Here is a 19,076-nt window from a genome sequence, read left to right on the forward strand (position 1 = left end):
CAATGGCATCAATTGGTGCCACTTTAACCCTCTCTGACCAATCCATTTAATGTCTACATTTGGCAAAGCAAGGTCTCTCACCATACCTGTTTTCTCTGCATACTTTTCACTCCAGAAGACATAGCTGTGCCCTACAATCCACACTGTGAAAATCTTCAAAGGAGAACTGGATGAACTCAGGAGGTGTCTTTCAGTAGAATGGCAATATGAAAAGAAAGACAGTTTGGAAATGGAGGCATACATATTTTTTTCATAAAAAAAAGAACTGATTGGCTGTTTCATACCATTCTAGAATAAAAACTAGGCTGTATGTGTAAAATAATAGAAGCATGTTTTGTATTGGTACAGAAAAATGTGTTACCAAAGAACAGTACTATGGATTTGCTGTTAGGTTTTAAAAGTCAAGCACTCTTGCTCTGTGGAAATGAAACATTGTGTGGTGAACTTCTGACCTAACTCCACACAGCAGTGTTCCATGAGCTGTTGCTATGATAGCAGGCAGAAGTCAAGTTGGGGGAAGGGTACTAGGCTGAAGTCAAGTTGGGGGAAGGGTACTTTTGGAAAAGGGTTGGTTTTGAACCAATAGAAATGTGTGATTACATTTGAAAAAAAGGGGGAAGCACTGAGATTTGAAACTTACATGTATATGTGTGGAAAAAGAGAGGGAAAGTTTGCCATTATCTGGTTCTGCTGAGAGGAGAGAGGTGAACACAACAGAGATCCTGGCTCTGATAATCTGCTGTTTGAGTGCCACATTTCTTTCACAACCAACTAATTTTAAAGGTGAGTTTAGAGTCTGAGAGGGGATGTATATGGTAAATTAAGAAATGAATAATAGAAATGGGATTCCTTTTGTTGAAGTTGTGTTTATTATTTTCTGTTTTGGGAGAAATTTAAATGTGAAGAACATGTAAAATAATATGGACTATGTTTTCACCATAAATTAAGGTGTACTGGTAAAAATAAAGAATACTTTAAGGGTTTGAGGTTTCAGTCAGTAATGCAAATACATTCAGCATCACTAAGGCTGGTTGCCCTTGCTGGAGTGTAGGCAGTCAACCAGGTTACACATGGTGCTGGTCTGAAAAAGCAGTTTGGACATGTGCTTTTTTAAGAATCTGAAAAGTGGATTCATAATGTGTCAGTCTGTAAAAGTGTTTATCACTTGCCAAAAAAAAGAGTAGTAAGTGTGCTTTCAAATTGGCAAATAAATTTCGTTTTGTGACTAATGTGAAAACATGACTCTGTATGCATATAGAAATTACAGGCAGAGATTTATTGCGTATTGCTCTGGTGATTTCACAGTTGCATTAGATGGAAAGGGGGAGCCATTTTTTGGTGCAGAAGCAGACTCTTAGCACACACCCAGCTGCTTACCCTGTGGAATCATGCACAGTATTCACAAGCGAGTGGGGTTTGAGGTTTCAGTCAGTAATGCAAATACATTCAGCATCACTAAGGCTGGTTGCCCTTGCTGGAGTGTAGGCAGTCAACCAGGTTACACATGGTGCTGGTCTGAAAAAGCAGTTTTCTGCCTAATTTCAAAGCATGACTTTGTGTGCACACAGGAATTATTTTTAGAAATTTAATTTGTGAAGGTGTTATTGTGATTTTCATTTATAGGAAAGGGGTTTATAGTATTTTAAGATTTCTAAAGAACATAAAAAATGTAGTAATATATTTAAATAAAATAAAGGAATTTTTTTTTAGTTTTTTTCAGGTATTGCTGAAGAGCAGTGAACAAAATTTAAGATGCCTACAAAATCCAGAGTAAAGAAAGACCACAAAAAAAACCTACATTTGAAGACAACTGGAGGACCTAAGTTAGTTGGAGATGCTCATGTTGGGAAAAAGAAAAAATCTTCTGGTAAGCAAACAAAAGATTTTTTAAAGAACATATTCAAAAAAAGGAAAAATGTACAAAATGTCTGTACTGGAAAAAATGTTTTCAATAGAAAAGGAGAGGAACAAATTGAGCATTTAGTTAATGCAAATATACCTTCTGCAACTAAAAAGATAAACTTAAACAGAAAAACTGCGTTTAAAGAGATACGTAGAAAAATGTTTCAGAGAAGAGTTATGTCCAATTTGATAAAGGATGTGAAGAAATATAAGCAAAAGGCTAAGTTTTATAAGAGAAAAAAAGAAATTGAAGCCATTGCAACAAAGGCATTAGAATTAAAAAGGAAACTATTCATTTTAATTTTGAATAGGATGCGTACATTAGATAAAATGGTTAATGTACTGACATCACAAAGCAAAAGGAAAAGAGTAGTGAACAGAACAAACTTTTGTAAAGTGTTTTTAGGAAAATGGATGCATAGTTCAAGTAGTGAACCTTTTTTTAATGAAGAGAGCTATTTTCAAAGTAATAGTTTGCTGCATGCAGTTGACACCAGAGGTCGTGCTTACGAAGTGAAAAATGGTTGCATAATGGAGAAGGAGATAATGGTTCCAAGAGATGAGGTACAAGTGATGGCGGATGAGGCTATGGGGAGACGTCCTAAAGCCCCAGTGTACACTTGGAATTGTAGTAGTATTTGCACTGTGCGTCAGGAATCTATTGATAAATTTCGTGAGTTTCTAAGAGAATATAGTAAAAAAAGTGTAAAACAGAAGATTAAGGTGCTTCAAAGTCTGGATCCATGCAGAGTGAGAGAGAATACTGGTTTGCAGGGTCATTCTCTGGCTTGTCTATCTAGAAAAGTGTGTAATAGTGTTTTCCATCATTTTAGGATGCTGGCTGTTCATCATACTGAAATGAGAACATTTGTGAGACGGTTGTATTTTGCTAAAAGTCCAGCAATAAAGTTAGATGAATTGAATAGGGCTCTGTTCCGTGGATCGGTATCAGATGTAGAGAAGGTTGTTGATGAAATTCAGTTTTGTTACTTTGGTCCTGAACAAAACAGTGCAGAAAAGGACACAGTAAATGAGGAAGAAGTGGAAGAGAATGTAGAACCTTCTGTAAGTAAGACATTTAATGATCACATAACAAAATTTGCAATAATCTCTAATGAAAGACCAAATATTACTTGTATTTGTTGCCGCAGAACTCATTACAGAAAACAAACCAGGTATGTTGATCTCTATAGAAAAAGTGAAAATGAAGATAATTATAAGTGGAAGGATTTTGCCACATATATATTTCTTGAAAATTGTTTTGAATTGGGTGAAGTTCAGCGTATTTGTAAATACTGTTATAATAAGTTAGAAGAAAATAGAATGCCGACCAGAGCTGTACATCATAATTTAGAATTGGATGCAATTCCTGCTGAACTTTCTGAATTAAATACATATGAGTCTATACTCATTCAATGTGTTCATCCGTTCCAGACCATAGTACGTATGGAGCCCAAAACTGGTAAATTACCTCCTTCAGATTTACTGAGAGGTTTAAAAGGTAGAGTGGTGTATTTGCCCTTGGATTTGAAAAAAAATATGGAAACTATTGATGCGGATACTTTGGAAACTGAACCATTAATTATTCTGGTTAATGGTGTACCTACAAAGAATAAGAAGATTTGGCAGGAGCTGGTAGATGTACGGAAAGTACAAAGAGCAAATTTGTATTTGAAAAGGAATAACAAATGGTATGAATCAATTTATATAGAAGAAGTAGAAGAAGAAGAAGAAGAAGATTTACAAGAAGACACAGAAACACCAACTGGACAAATTGAAAAAGTGGACAAGTCAAAGGAAGAAGAAATTTATGAACATTTTAGCATACATCCTCTTCATTCAAAAGAAGTTATGGGAGACAATATTGATCTGTTTCAGATGAAGAAAGCAAAAGGAACTCCCGTGAGTGTATGGGAGGAGAGCTTGGAAGCTCGATGTTTTCCCCAGCTGTTTCCTACAGGAAAAGGAGGACGATACGATGAACGTCCGGAACAGATTCCAGCTTCTGAGTATCGGACTACAAGACTATATGCCGAAGATCCCAGATTTCGACAAAGTATTCCTTATTTGTTCCATCTTTTATTTGAAAGCGACTGGTCTGCACTGTCTTATGCAGTAAATCACATTTTAAAAAGTGGAGTACATTTACAAAATGTGTCTGCTAAGGATTTTATGGAGAAAGTGCAGCACCGAGATGATCATTTGGAAACACAACTGATCGATCTGATGGCTTGTCAGCGTGGGACAAATGAATATTGGTACAGACGTCATGGTGAATTAAAATGCATGTTACGGAATTTAGGAACACCAACATGGTTCGTTACTCTAAGCTGTGCTGAGTACGCTTGGGATGATTTACTGGATTTTCTACGAGAGGCAAATTCAAACATTAAAAACATTGAATACAAGACAGCAGGAGAACTGTGCTCATTGGATCCGGTTAATGTTTGCAGATATTTCAATCATAGATTTGAGGCTATGATGTCGTTCATCTGCAATAAAAAAAATCCACCTCTAGGAGAAGTAGTGGATTTCTTTTGGAGAAAAGAGTACCAGGCAAGAGGTGCTCCTCATATTCATATGCTGTTGTGGATCAAGGATGCCCCAAAGTTTGGAACAGATGCTGATGAAGCAGTGTTATCTTACATTGAAGAATATGCAACATGTGCTATACCAAAAAGCACAGAAGATAAAAAGTTAAAGGAGCAAGTTTTACGTTTCCAAAGCCATCGGTGTGGAAAATACTGTCGACGGAAATACAAGAGCAAAGATAAATACTACACTAAATGTCGATTTGGATTTCCTAGACCTGTTCTTTCAAATGGAAGAGTAAACAGTTTTATGTCATCTGTGAGACATACTATCACAAGAAAATCACCTAAGAATACCTACAACCTTAAAAGAAAAGAAGAATCAAAAAATATAAATGACTACAACCCAGTGATTTTATCCATGTGGAACGCTAACATGGATATACAGTATGTAGCTGACAATTCCATTGCTGTTGCTCCATATGTAACGTCTTACATTACGAAATCAGAAAAAACAGAATTGAAGGAAATGTGGGAAGAGATTTCTCACGAGAAGACTGTCAGTAAGAAGCTGTACAGTTTCAGTTTGAAGATGTTATCGCATCGAGAAATTGGATCCTACGAATGTTCAGATAGGTTATCTTCTGCAAGTCTCTACTCGAAATCAAGAAGAATAATTTGGGCAAGTTTAGGCCTTGCAGCAATGAGAAATCGGGTACTGAAATCTGTTGGAGAAATTGAATATTTGGCCGAGAATGACCCAGAAAGTACAGATATTTTGAAATCAAACATGTTGGACACATATTACCCAAAGAGAAGTCATCATCTGGAGAACATGTGTCTGTATGAAGTGCTGCAGAACTACATTTATTCACGGAAAGCCGCAGAAGACATCAACAATGGAAAATATAAAGTCATTGGTGAGGAAGGATGTTTGGTGAAGCAAACAAAAGGAAGTTTGATAAATCACAGGAAGCTGAGTTGCGACACTACTGACAAAAAGGAATTTTACTACTTGGCTCTTTTACAGCTGTTTAAACCATGGCGTACAGAGGATGAACTACTGGGAGAATTTCAAAGCTATGAAGATTCTTTTAATGCTTGCAAAGACAGCATACAATGCAGTACATTCTCAACTTATCTGCAAATGTTAAATGAAGAAATTGAACAGGAAACTACAATTGCAGCAGAAATAGCTAGAGACAGTTCTCAGGACAGCCAAAGTTCAGGAACACTCAGTCAAGATCCCCTAGGACAACCAATCGTTGAAAATGAAGCATCAATAGCCATGAATGAAGTGGAAACAGCTATGAATCAAGCTCAAGAAGAATTTATAGACTTACAAAATTTGGAAAGACAACTGAACGAAGAGCAGCAACAAATTTATGAAGAGATCAGAAACAAAATTGATCACGGATTTCTACATGAAAAAAAAGAGTGCTCATGCACATCATTTCATCCAATCAGGATGTATGTAAGCGGACAAGCTGGAACTGGAAAAAGTTTCCTTATAAAAGTCATCAGAAGCTACCTACAGCAAAAAACGGATTCTACTTTGTCTTGTGTGGTTACTGCTCCAACTGGGTTAGCAGCATATAACATAAAAGGAATCACTTTACATCGTTTGCTAATGTTACCAGTGGAGCATGAGAACAAAATACAATACAACAAGCTAACTGGAGAAGCATGCTTGGAAGTTTCAAGAGTATTGAAGAAGATGCAAGTTCTCATTATTGATGAGGTGAGCATGGTATCAAACTTAATGCTTGCCTTTGTGCATTTAAGAATGCAGCAAATTCTGAAGACAGACTACGACGTGTTATTTGGAGGAAAACACGTCATAGTTTTTGGAGATCTTTTGCAACTTACTCCAGTTAAAGGACAACCAGTGTTTAATACTGTGACACATGAAGACACAAAGAAGTCATTGGGAAGCATCGGTAATGCAAATATTTGGTCCTTCTTTGAGTACAAGGAACTAACTACTAATATGAGGCAAGCAAACGATGAAGAATATGGAAGTATTCTGAAAGATATCAGAATTGGACTACTCACTGAAGCTGGCAAAAAAGCATTACAGAGTCGGCTGCTACATAATTTATTTCCAAAGGAAGAAATAGTTGCAGAGAAGATATACAAGAACATTGCAGAAAAGAAAAGTGTCATCTGCTTAATGCCAACTCTACGTGAATGCTCAATATTCAATGAGGAGCTTTTGAAATTGGAAAAGGAAGATATCCGGAAATTGGAAGCAGTGGACAAAATTGAGGATGGAAGAATTACTGTCACATTAACAGGCACACTGAAAAATAAATTGGATTCACTAGAGAAGAACATTTCAAAAACAGCTGGATTAGAAAAAAATCTATATGTTTGCATGAACTGTAGAGTATTTTTAAGGAGAAATTTGGATGTTGAAAAAGGTTTAGTTAATGGAGCTATGGGAAGAGTTGTGGGTTTTATTAATTATCAGAAAAAAGATGGAATTGAATGTTTAAAAATAAAATTTGATCAGATAGAAGAAGTTAAAGACATTTGTCGTTGTTCAGTTCGTTTCATGCTTGTGAAAGATTTATATGTACGTAGGAAGCAGTTTCCGTTTTCTCTAGCATATGCTGTAACTATTCACAAGTCTCAAGGATTGACTGTAGATTGTGCATTTGTGAACATTGGTTCAACTGTGTTCAAAGAAGGTATGGCATATGTTGCTTTGTCACGAGTGAAAACTATCAGGTTTATTCATGATAGACTTTGATGACTCAAAAGTTAGTGCTGATGCAAATTGTGTAAAGGAGTATAATAGATTAAGAAGAAGCTATGCTCCTCATTTAGGTCAGTATCCTGTGTTGGAGAAACGTGTAGTTTCTCGTAAAAGGAGAAATGAGAATATCTGTAATGAAGATGTAGAGAGGAGGAAAAAAAAGAGGAGTGATGTAATTGCAAGCAAAAAGAAAAAGGAAAATGAAGAACAGGTTGTAGGATGTCATTTTGAAAATAGCTCTGGTGTCAACTGCTACGCTAATGTAGTGCTGAATGTTGCATTTTATCTGGAAAGTGTGCAAGAGCAGATAATAGTAAATCAGGGAAAAAGATTCTGTTCTGAGTTGAGTCTCCTTTTTCAAAAGCTGAGTAATGATAAAACTCAAATAGAAAGTGCCACTGAAATTAGAAAACTTTTAGATGTATGTTCAGGACGAACACAGTTCTCAAAATGTACAGCAAGACGCACAGGAATTCTTGATGTTTTTTCTTCAGGTACTGGAAGAAGAAGGGGTTCCCATTAAAAATTTATTTGGTCTCTCTTATAAATGGGAACATAGTTGTGAAAACTGTTATAATATATGTGGCTCTAATGTTGATTCTGAAAGGTTTATTTATTTAACATTGCCAGAAAGTAAAACAGTCACTTTTGCTAAATTAGTTAAAGATGCTAATCATAGCATGGAATGCGGTGAGTGTCAATCTGACATGTTTTCAACGTTAATTTTAAAGGAATACGGACAGTATGTAATTTTAATGATGCAACGCTGTAAAGCTGATGGTTCAAAATTAGATATTTTAATAAAGAAGTTTACAGGACAGCAATTATCAATTTCAGGAAAAACTTTTGTAACAGTTGCAATAATTTTCCATGATGGACCTACTGTATCTTCTGGACATTACACAGTTTATCTTACATGTGAAAAAGGCTGGACACTGTGTAATGATTCCCAATTGATTTTTAAGCAACGTTTGCCTTTTGATTGAGCAAATTCCTATCTAATCTTCCTGAAACCTAAATTTTAGAGAGATTTGGCAACATCTGGACAAAACAATTTTACCATTTTATTGGATTACCAGTGGAATTTAAAAAAAAAATGATTTTACAAATTACAATTTGGCCTAATGGAAAGGTAACCAATTGTAATGTGGACTTTTTTAATTTTTAATGAAACTTTGGAAAAACAAAAATTTAGACAAAATCGGTAACATCTGCACAATTTAAATTTTGGAATGTTATTGGATTGCCATTGGAAATTTATTCAAAAAAGATTTTTAAAATTACTATTTGGCCATGCGGAAAGGTAAACAATTCTATTGTGGACTTATTTAATTATTAATAAATCTTTCGGAAACCAAAATGTTAGAGAATCGGTGAGATCTGTACAATTTAAACTTTAGTTTTTTATTGGATTAACATTGGAAATTTAATCAAAAAAGAATTTTAAAATTACTATTTGGCCTAAAGGAAATGGAACCAGATGTATTGTGGAGTTATTTGAGATATATTTTTGGGATCATACTTCTGAAACAAAAATATCAGACGGTATTTTAAAGAAATAAGTATTGATATTAGTTGATTTTTTTTAGAATATTATGCATTTCTATAATGTTATGTTTAAGTTAAGAGATTCTGGGCTTTTTTTATACAATCTTTGAGATTGTTATTTTTTTTTTGCCCGCTGTTAAATGATGAATGCAATTGCTTTCTCAATTTATAGTGAAATGCAATATATTCTGAAAACAGCAAAAAAAAGGCAAAACATTTTTTTGAAAAATATGTAAATATGTGTACTGTATTATAAAATGTTTTATTAAATATTAATACTTTTTCAGATTGAGATAGATCATTTTCGAAAACTAGAACCATTTTTAAAGCAATTAAAAAAAAATTTAAATGAATAAATATTTTTTTGAGTGGGTATGGTAAGTCAAAAATATCATGGTCCCTTTTTTCCACTTCTCCACAATCACATTTTCAGTTTTTCATTGTAGTCTCTCAAGGACCTTGTAATGTGATAATTGATTTTTAGTGTTTTTAAAAAAAAAAAATAATAATTACGCGTACCGTACGCGTACGGTAAAAAAAAAAAAAAAAAGTTTTAAAAACATATATAAAAAATAGATGAAAGGTAAGGTAAGGTTGGCTCTTAAAAGAGCCGTTGTGTTCATGCAGGGACAGAGGAAAGAAAGAATGGGAATATTAGACGGTACGACAAGTGTGCTGATCTATTTTATTGTTCACTAGGGAAATACTGGTCTCCCTATAACAAATTAGATCATGACAAGTGGCGCACCGTATTTCAACCCTCAGAAACCGAGGGTTAATTTCCTGAGGAGAAGAAAAAGGAGATGCTCCCCCCACAGATGAAGGGCTCACCTGACCTGCAGAAGAAGGACTCGGCACTGCAGATGATGGTCCAGGCTGAGCTGCTGTGGATGTGCTTGGTTGATTTACTGAAGGGTTACCTTCAGTAAGTCGAGCATGTGTCCTTCTGTGTACATCCTTAAGGTGTCTCCATGGTGTGATTCCCGAAGGAATACTTCCTGTCGGGATTCCCTCTTGAAAGTACACGGCCACACAGCTTACAAGTCACTAAGGGTGCATTTACCTTTTGCTGGCCCTCTGGAAAAGAAAAATACTCCCATATGAAAGAGGTCTTTTGTTTCCTCGCTCTCTGCCTCAAGGTAGTGCTGCTAGCCTCACTCTCAGAAGGGCTCTGCTGTTCTGCCATCGTATGACAAAGACAACCCAGCTCCTTCTCCTAAGGGATCACAAGCAGAAATGAGGGGAATGGGTGTGGTGTAGGAGAGTTCTAGAACTGAAAGTAGTTTCAACCAATCAAAAGTTGTGTTTCATGATCACATGACCAACCGTACGCTTACGGTGCGCTTACGGCAAAAGTACGCATGCGCGTAAAAAAGACACGCGCTCGCGCGCATGCGCATAACAGTCACTCCCCAACACTTCCGCGTAACGTGCGCGTGTAGCGTACATGCGTACGCGCCCCACGCGCAGTACGCGCGGCTACGCAAATTGCGTAACTATACGCAAACAGCGTAGATAAATTACGGACATTGCGTAAACCGTACGCTTACCGTACGCGCACTAAAAAAAAAAAAAAAATAATAATATTTTCAAAGTTATACTAATATATCTTACCTGTTTGGTAAAAAAAACATAGTGTTTTAAGAGAAAAAAAAGTTTAAAAAAAACTTGTTTTTTTTAAAAAAAAAACACATTTAATATAAGAATTTAGAAAAAAAAAAAAAAAAAAATCAATAAAAAAAAATATGGGAATCACATATGTTATAGCTAAGAATTAGCATTTAAAAAACCATACAAATTCACTGAAAAAACCATGGGTTTCACACACGTTATAGTTAGAAATTAGCATTTAAAAAACCTTGCAAATTCATTGAAAAAACCATGGGTTTCACACACGTTATAGTTAGGAATTAGCATTTAAAAAACCTTGCAAATTCAATGAAAAAACCAAAGGTTTCACACATGTTATAGTTAGCTGGACATTTCACTCTTAAAAAAACATTGACATTCCCCCGTTATAGTTAGTTCAGCTAACTATAACTCGCGCGCCCGCAATGCACTGCTGATGACGTCACATATTACATCACTCATGACATGGTCACTGACATCACTCATGACATCACTGATGACATCTCAAATGACATCACTGATGACATCATCCAGTGAATGTGTGTTTTTCTGAAAATTAAATATGTTTTATATATGTATATCTCAAGGTCAATGGAAGAATAAATGGGTATATAAGTGTCTAAATGGATGCTTTGTTTTTGAAAACTTTATTGTGTAACTGACTGATTAAGTGTATCTTAGTGAATACATGGGTTAGTGAGTAATGTTTAAATATGTAAATATCTGTATCAGTCTCTCACTTTGTGTATAAGTGGCTGCGTGGGTTGGTGAGTAGCTACATGAGTGTTTATATGGGTTATTAGTTGTTTTTTTGAGTATCAGTCTGAGTGTCTGTATGGTTCGGTGGGGGGTATTACGTAGTGCATAGATGCATGAATGAGTGACTCACTGTTTGTATGTGTTGAAGACAGCATGTGTGCAGGACTGTATGGGTAGATGAGTGTGTGCATGGGTGTGTTAGTGAGTGAATGACTGTCTCAATAGTGTCTTCATAAGTAACTACATATGTTTTAAACTAGTATATGTGACTATTGGTGTTTATAAGTGAGTATATGTGAGAGTGAGAGATTGGAAGAGTTCCTGTATGAATAAATATGTGTTTCTATAAGTGATTGTTTAAAAGACTAAGTATGTGTAAGTTTCTGTAAAAGTAAGTGTGGTGGTGTGTGTATAACTGTATATGCAAGTAAATGGATGTTTGATTCTTTATTAGCATGAGTGACTATGTGTGAGTAACTCTATGGATGAGTGGCATTGTGTTACAGGATGTTTAGGTGCATGAGTACATATGATGTGTGAGTACATGTATGAGTGACTGTATAGGACTGTTGGTGGATGAGTGGATGTGTATGTGGATCTTAGAATTACTGAATAGGTTGTTGTAACTGGTATTGGTATGTCCATTTTTTTGAAAATTTCAGTCTCTTTTTTTGAATGTTTGTATCAAAGGTTATATTAGGGTGAGAGGAGGTCTACCACTCTGTCACAAGGATGATGTCATGAGTGATGTCATTTGAGATGTCATCAGTGATGTCATGAGTGATGTCAGTGACCATGTCATGAGTGATGTAATATGTGACGTCATCAGCAGTGCATTGCGGGCGCGCGAGTTATAGTTAGCTGAACTAACTATAACGGGGGAATTTCAATGGTTTTTTACGAGTGAAATGTCCAGCTAACTATAACGTGTGTGAAACCTTTGGTTTTTTCATTGAATTTGCAAGGTTTTTTAAATGCTAATTCCTAACTATAACGTGTGTGAAACCCATGGTTTTTTCAGTGAATATATATATATATATATATATATCCAAATCAAAGGGATCCAAAACTCCGGGGCACTCTGTCAGCGGGTGCTCTGCATGACGGGCCGGATCCTGGCCACGGAAAACCACATTATTAATCCAAGGATGCGGCACTCGGGAAAGAGATAGTTTTAAACAGTGCTTTATTGATTTGCACAGCTCAACCAACGCGTTTCAGACTAACGTCCTTGATCACGGTTAGTGAGTCCTTCTTCTATGGCACTATATATACCACTAGCCCAGGTATGGCATTGTGGGAAATGTAGTGCATTCAAAACAATGTTGTGTACAATTTTGTATCAAAAGAAAAACAATCATCTATTATGATTGACAGATAGATGGATTAGCATCAACAATTCATGGTATAGTACCTAATCAACAATTCATGGTATAGTACCTGTGACGCAAAGGTATATATGCAACCAAGTGGGAAAGAGAGGCATTGTATAGTACAGTGTCATCTGGCGGCGGGATACCTAGACTTAAGAAGTAAAGAATAAATGGGAGAGAATACGGAATCAATGTTTCAGGTACAGGGAAGAGGGAAGGGAAGGAAAACTGAGGACAGGGGGGGGAAAAAAGGGGGAGGGAAAAAAGAGAGGAGGGAGAAGGGAGAGAGGAGAGACGGGATAACTATTGTTATTTCAGAGTAACGGATGTTACCGAGGGAAATTAATCTATGCCAAATGTACATAAAGTTCTTCATCATTGTTCATCCCGATTGGGGTCTTCGTTTGTAATCTAATAATGTAGCGGGATTCCAACTGTCGCAGTTTTTTAGTTCTGTCGCCACCTCGTTCGTTTAGCGTAATTGTGTCGATCCCATAGTAGCACATCGCACGCCAATCTCCTTTCTGGCATACTGATAGGTGTTTCGCAGTTGCATAAGTAGTGTCTTTGTTTTTAACTGCTCGGATGTGTTCCAAAATACGCTTTTTGAGTGGGCAGATGGTGCTACCTACGTATTTGTGACCGCAGGTGCATTCAATGATGTAGACGGCAAATTTGGTATTGCAGGTTATTCTTTTGTTCAATGTTATTATGTTTCCATTTGGCTCCGCAATATGTTTCACGTTTTTGCCAATTTTGCAGGCTTTGCAGGAATTACATTTAGTAAAACCATTTTGTTGTTTGGTTAGCCAATTAGTTGTTTCTTCCTGGACGAAGTGGCTCTTGACAAGCATGTCTTTAAGTGATTTCGTTTTTTTATATGTTACTATAGGTCTTACTCCAACAAGTTTACCAATGTCAGGGTCTTTTGTGATCAGGTGCCAATGTTTTTTAATCTTGCTCACAATGAGTGCACTTTCTTTGCTGTACGTGGTAATGAACCTGGGAACTTGTGATGAGTGATGTCACTGACCATGTCATGAGTGATGTAATATGTGACGTCATCAGCAGTGCATTGCGGGCGCGCGAGTTATAGTTAGCTGAACTAACTATAACGGGGGAATTTCATTGGTTTTTTACGAGTAAAATGTCCAGCTAACTATAACATGTGTTAAACCTATGGTTTTTTCACTGAATTTCTAAGGTTTTTTAAATGCTAATTCCTAACTATAACGTGTGTGAAACCCATGGTTTTTTCAGTGAATTTGCAAGGTTTTTTAAATGCTAATTCCTAACTATAACGTGTGTGAAACCTATGGTTTTTTCAGTGAATTTGCAAGGTTTTTTAAATGCTAATCCCCAACTATATCGTTTTTGAAACCTTTGGTTTTTTCAGAGAATTTGTATGGTTTTTTATATGCTAAGTTATGTATTTTTAATTAAAGATATTTTTTTTTATTTAAATAAAATTACTTTATATTCATTTATATATTATCTGTATTTTTTTATAAATTATTTTTTTTAAAAATTCAATTTGGATATTTTGTTTTATTTAATTTTTTATGTCCACTTTTTTTTTTTTATAAATTCTTGGGGTGCGCGCTCTGAGCGCGCACCTAGTACTATTTTATGAATTCCGGCGTACGTTATTTACGTACGCAAATATACTTAATGGTGCGCGCTGGGAGCGCGCACCCAGTACGTATGCGTACGTACGTACGCATGCGTCCTACGCCCTCGACGCGGTTTACTTCCGCATACGCTAAAATTATGCGCAATAACGGTCGCGTATACGCGTGTTCAACGTATGCGCGCTAGGTACGCGTATATGACGTATGCACCTTCGCGTTTACGCGTTCGTGCATACGTCATCGCGGGGTGCGCGCACGGAGCTTGCGCAGTGCGCGCACCTCGGGTTTATACATAATAAAACAGTATTTCTTATTGGTTATCATTACTTTCAGTTTCTAATTGTATCAATACCACACCCAATCCCCTCGTGGCAAGTCATGTGATCAAGAATCTTCACTTTTGATTGGTTTGAAGTACTTTCTGTTCCAGATTCTTCCCAAACCACACCTACTCCCCTCATTATTAGTTCTGATTCCTTTGGAGAAGGAGCTATTCTGTTGTTGAGAGACAATGGCTGAACAGCAACCTACTTCAGACAGTGACCAGGACACTCTTGAGAGGCAGAGGAACAGGAAGCAGAAAGACAGCTTTATATGGCAGTTTTTCACTTTTCCAGAGAATGAGAAAAAGGTAAATGCACCGAAAGTTACATGTGTACTTTGTAAAAAAGTCTTATCTCGTGGGAATCCTAACAAGAAATATTCTTTTAGCATTCACACTATGTTGAGACATGTTTACAAAATGCATCCAGTATCTTATCGTCGAGCTTCTGGAGAAAACCCTCCACCTGCTCAGCCGACGACATCTGCAGCAGCTCAACCGAGCACATCTTCGGCAGCTCAGGCGAGCACTTCAGCTGCGATGGTGCCTTCACCTGTTTCTTTACCTCTTGTTGGTCCACCTTGTTTGGCGAGGTTGTCTACACGGTGCACTGATTGCGGTTCTCTTATTTCTGTGGGGGAGACCAGTCTTGATCTCCTTCAGAGAAAATTTGATGCGCATACGTGCACTAGGCCATAGATGTTTTTTCTTTTTTTGCGTTTTTCTCTTCCTGTTTCCCTCCATTAACTCAAGGGCTCTTTTAAGAGCCACTTATAAACTTAATCAAACAAATTTTTTTTTTAGAATTTTTTTTTGAAATTTTTTTGAGGTGCGCGCACCCTGCGCGCACCCATGTTTTTTAAAATTTTTTTTTTTTTGAGAGACTACAATTAAAAATTGAAAATGTGATTGTACAGAAGTACAAACCTCAAAACCCCACTCGCTTTAATTCCTTTTTTTTTTTATTTTATTTTTTTAAGTTTTTTTTCGGGTGCGCGCTGGGTGCGCGCACTCGGCGATATTTTTTTACAAAATATTAACCTTTTTTTTTCCCTACAAGGTCCTACTTTAACCCCCTTACAATGCCTACTGGGTCTATTTCTACCCACTCTGCCCCCTTTTCAAGTTCTCCCCCTTTGTTTATCACCCCCGCTTTATGGGATTGACAAAATGGCGGCCGCCGCTTACTGATTTCCACCGATTCGAATGTTTACTAAGATCTAACAACCAATCAGAATTGCGCTCGCGCACGGCGAGGTGCGCGCACCCAGCGCGCACTCTGCGCGCTTATATATATATATATATTGATTTAAAGGCTATTTTCTCAGAATCTACTGAACAGATTTACACCAGACCTACAAAAGGCACTTCCTTGACCTGGGGACTACCTCTCTGCCAAATTTCTAGTAATTCTGTTCAGCCGTTCGGGCTGTAGCCCTGTCTAAAGGTCCTATGGAAAAATGCATGGGAAAAACGCGTTTTGGGACCCCCCTTTTATCTCAGCCCCCGCTTGACAAATCCCCCCGAGACTTTCAGGGTAGGAGCGGAGCGTAGCGCCCCACCTATTTTGAGAAATTCGCGAACATTCGTCGACCGGCGCCAAAGTTATTCCAAATAGAATGTTGCGGATTTCCTATGGAAAAGGGGTCCTAACTATAACTACCTACTGGCGACCGCCAGTAGGTAATATATATATATATATATATATATATATATATATATATGGGCCGTACCTTCATAGGACTTCTCTGCTCCTGGGACTCTACATGCAGTTGATCTGAATCCACAGGATATTCTCATTCAGGCCTGACCAATGGGTCTGTGATCTCTAAATCTACCACTGTCTGCGTTGTCATCAACAGGCAGACCATGAAAACCCAACCACTTCCACATGCATCATTCACATGATCCACTGTCCTTGTCGACTAAATACAAAGGGACGACATCCAGGAAAATCAGGATTAGTGAAATACTACTAATAGTAATATCAATAGTTATCGCAACTGTCTATTTCCTGTCTACCAGCCACCCTGCAAATGATCTAACATGGACAATCATCGAGGAATAACAACCAGAAGTAATAACCAGAAGTAACACTGGAAACGCCACTTCCACCTCCCCCCACTGCACTTTCATTCACCAGATACAGCGTCGGCCAGTACTTCTCCCCTCTTTGCTCTTCCAGTATCTGGACACAGCGTCGGCCAGTACTTCTCATCTCTCTGCTCTTCCAGTATCTGGACACAGTGTCGGCCAGTACTTCTCCCATCACTGCTCTTACATTGTATGGACACAGTGTTGGCCAGTACTCCTCCCCTCACTTCTCTTCCATTGTATGGACACAGTGTCGGCCAGTACTTCTCCCATCACTGCTCTTACATTGTATGGACACAGTGTTGGCCAGTACTTCTCCCCTCACTGCTCTTCCATTGTATGGACACAGTGTCGGCCAGTACTTCTCCCATCACTGCTCTTCCAGTATCTGGACACAGTGTCGGCCAGTGCTTCTCCCCTTACTGCTCGTCCATTCTCTGGACACAGACTCGGCCAGTACTTCTCCCCTCACTGTTCTTACATTGTATGGACAGTGTTGGCCAGTACTTCTCCCCTCACTGCTCTTCCATTGTATGGACACAGTGTCGGCCAGTACTTCTCCCGTCACTGCGTCGGCCAGTGCTTCTCCCCTAACTGCTCGTCCATTCTCTAGACACAGTGTCGGCCAGTACTTCTCCCCCAACTGCTCTTCCACTCTAGGGACACAGTCGGCCAGTACTTCTCCCCACACTGCTCTTCCATTCTATGGACCCAGCATCGGCCAGTACTTCTCCCCTCACTGCTCTTCCATTGTATGGACACAGTGTCGGCCAGTACTTCTCCCATCACTGCCCTTCCATTGTATGGACACAGCGCCGGCCAGTACTTCTCCCCTCACTGCTCTTCCACTCTCTGGACACAGAGTCGGACAGTATTTCTCCCCTCACTGCTCTTTCATTCTCTAGACAGTGTCGGCCAGTACTTCTCCCCTCACTGCTCTTCCACTCTCTGGACACAGAGTCGGCCAGTACGTCTCCCCTCACTGCTCTTTCATTCTCTAGACACAGTGTCGGTCAGTACTTCTCCCATCACTGCTCTTTCATTGTATGGCCAGTGTCGGCCAGTACTTTTCCCCTCTCTGCTCTTCCATTCTATGGACACAGCGTCAGCCAGTACTTCTCCCCTCTCTGCTCTTCCATTCTATGGACACAGTGTCGGCCAGTACTTCTCCCCTTACTGCTCTTCCATTGTATGGACACAGTGTCGGCCAGAAATTCTCCTCTCACTGCTCTTTCATGCTCTAGACACAGTATCGGCCAGTACTTCTCCCATCACTGCTCTTTCCTTCTCTAGACACAGAGTCGGTCAGTACTTCTCCCCTTACTGCTCGTCCATTCTCTAGACACAGTGTCGGCCAGTACTTCTCCCCTCACTGCTCTTCCACTCTCTGGACACAGTCGGCCAGTACTTCTCCCCACACTGCTCTTCCATTCTATGGTCCCAGCATCGGCCAGTACTTCTCCCCTCACTGCTCTTCCATTGTATGGACACAGTGTCGGCCAGTACTTCTCCCATCACTGCTCTTCCATTGTATGGACACAGCGTCGACCAGTACTTCTCCCCACACTGTTCTTCCACTCTCTGGACACAGAGTCGGCCAGTACTTCTCCCCTCACTGCTCTTCCATTGTATGGACACAGTGTCGGCCAGTACTTCTCCCATCACTGCTCTTCCATTGTATGGACACAGCGTCGGCCAGTACTTCTCCCCTCACTGCTCTTCCACTCTCTGGACACAGTGTCGGCCAGTACTTCTCCCCTCACTGCTCTCCCAGTATCTGGACACAGCGTCGGCCAGTACTTCTCCCCTTACTGCGCGTCCATTCTCTAGACACAGTGTCGGCCAGTACTTCTCCCATCACTGCTCTTCCACTCTCTGGACACAGTGTCGACCAGTACTTCTCCCCTCTCTGCTCTTCCATTCTCTGGACACAGCATGGTTCTGCATACCTCCTGAGCATACCTCTACATATCTCATGAGCATGGCTCTACGTACCTCATGAGCATGGCTCTACGTACCTCATGAGCATGGCTCTATGTACCCTAGGAGCATGGCTCTATGTACCCTAGGAGCATGGCTCTATGTACCCTAGGAGCATGGCTCTACTTACCTCATCATGAGCATTTCTCTACATATGTCATGATCCACCCGCGGCGGTGTATGAATGCGGGTAGGAAGTGAATGACTACATTAACCAGCATGCAGCTGGGTAGGCAGCTGTGTTTTGCTTCAGTGGTTGGGCCACTATATAAGGCCTGCCTCTAGGGGGAGCCGGTGCTTGTCACCCAGGGCTTTAAGTGGGCCGGGTCTGTCTGGGTCTGAGCACCGGCAGTTATTTTCAGAGGGCCTCGAAACGGGTCTCCATAGGGCTCTATTTTCAGGCCTCGCAGAGGTAGTCAGTTTTCTTTTTTTTTTTCTTGCACCAAACTTATTTTGCTTTAGCTGGAATTGCCAGGCTAGATCCTGAGGCCGCTGTCCTTTGTGCACGCTCTAGATCTTTTCATGTGGATTTTTATCATATGATGC

General features: G+C 39.0%; 1 protein-coding gene across 5 annotated transcripts in view; it reads right to left on the reverse strand.

Annotated features, from left to right (window-relative positions):
* Positions 1 to 19,076, reverse strand: part of PIP5KL1 (phosphatidylinositol-4-phosphate 5-kinase like 1) — a 621,182-nt gene that overhangs the window by 93,042 nt on the left and 509,064 nt on the right. The gene's annotated exons all lie outside the window — the stretch shown is intronic.

The sequence above is a fragment of the Triturus cristatus genome, chromosome 1_2 (assembly GCF_964204655.1).
Source record: "Triturus cristatus chromosome 1_2, aTriCri1.1, whole genome shotgun sequence".
In the NCBI taxonomy this organism is placed as follows: Eukaryota; Metazoa; Chordata; class Amphibia; order Caudata; family Salamandridae; genus Triturus; species Triturus cristatus.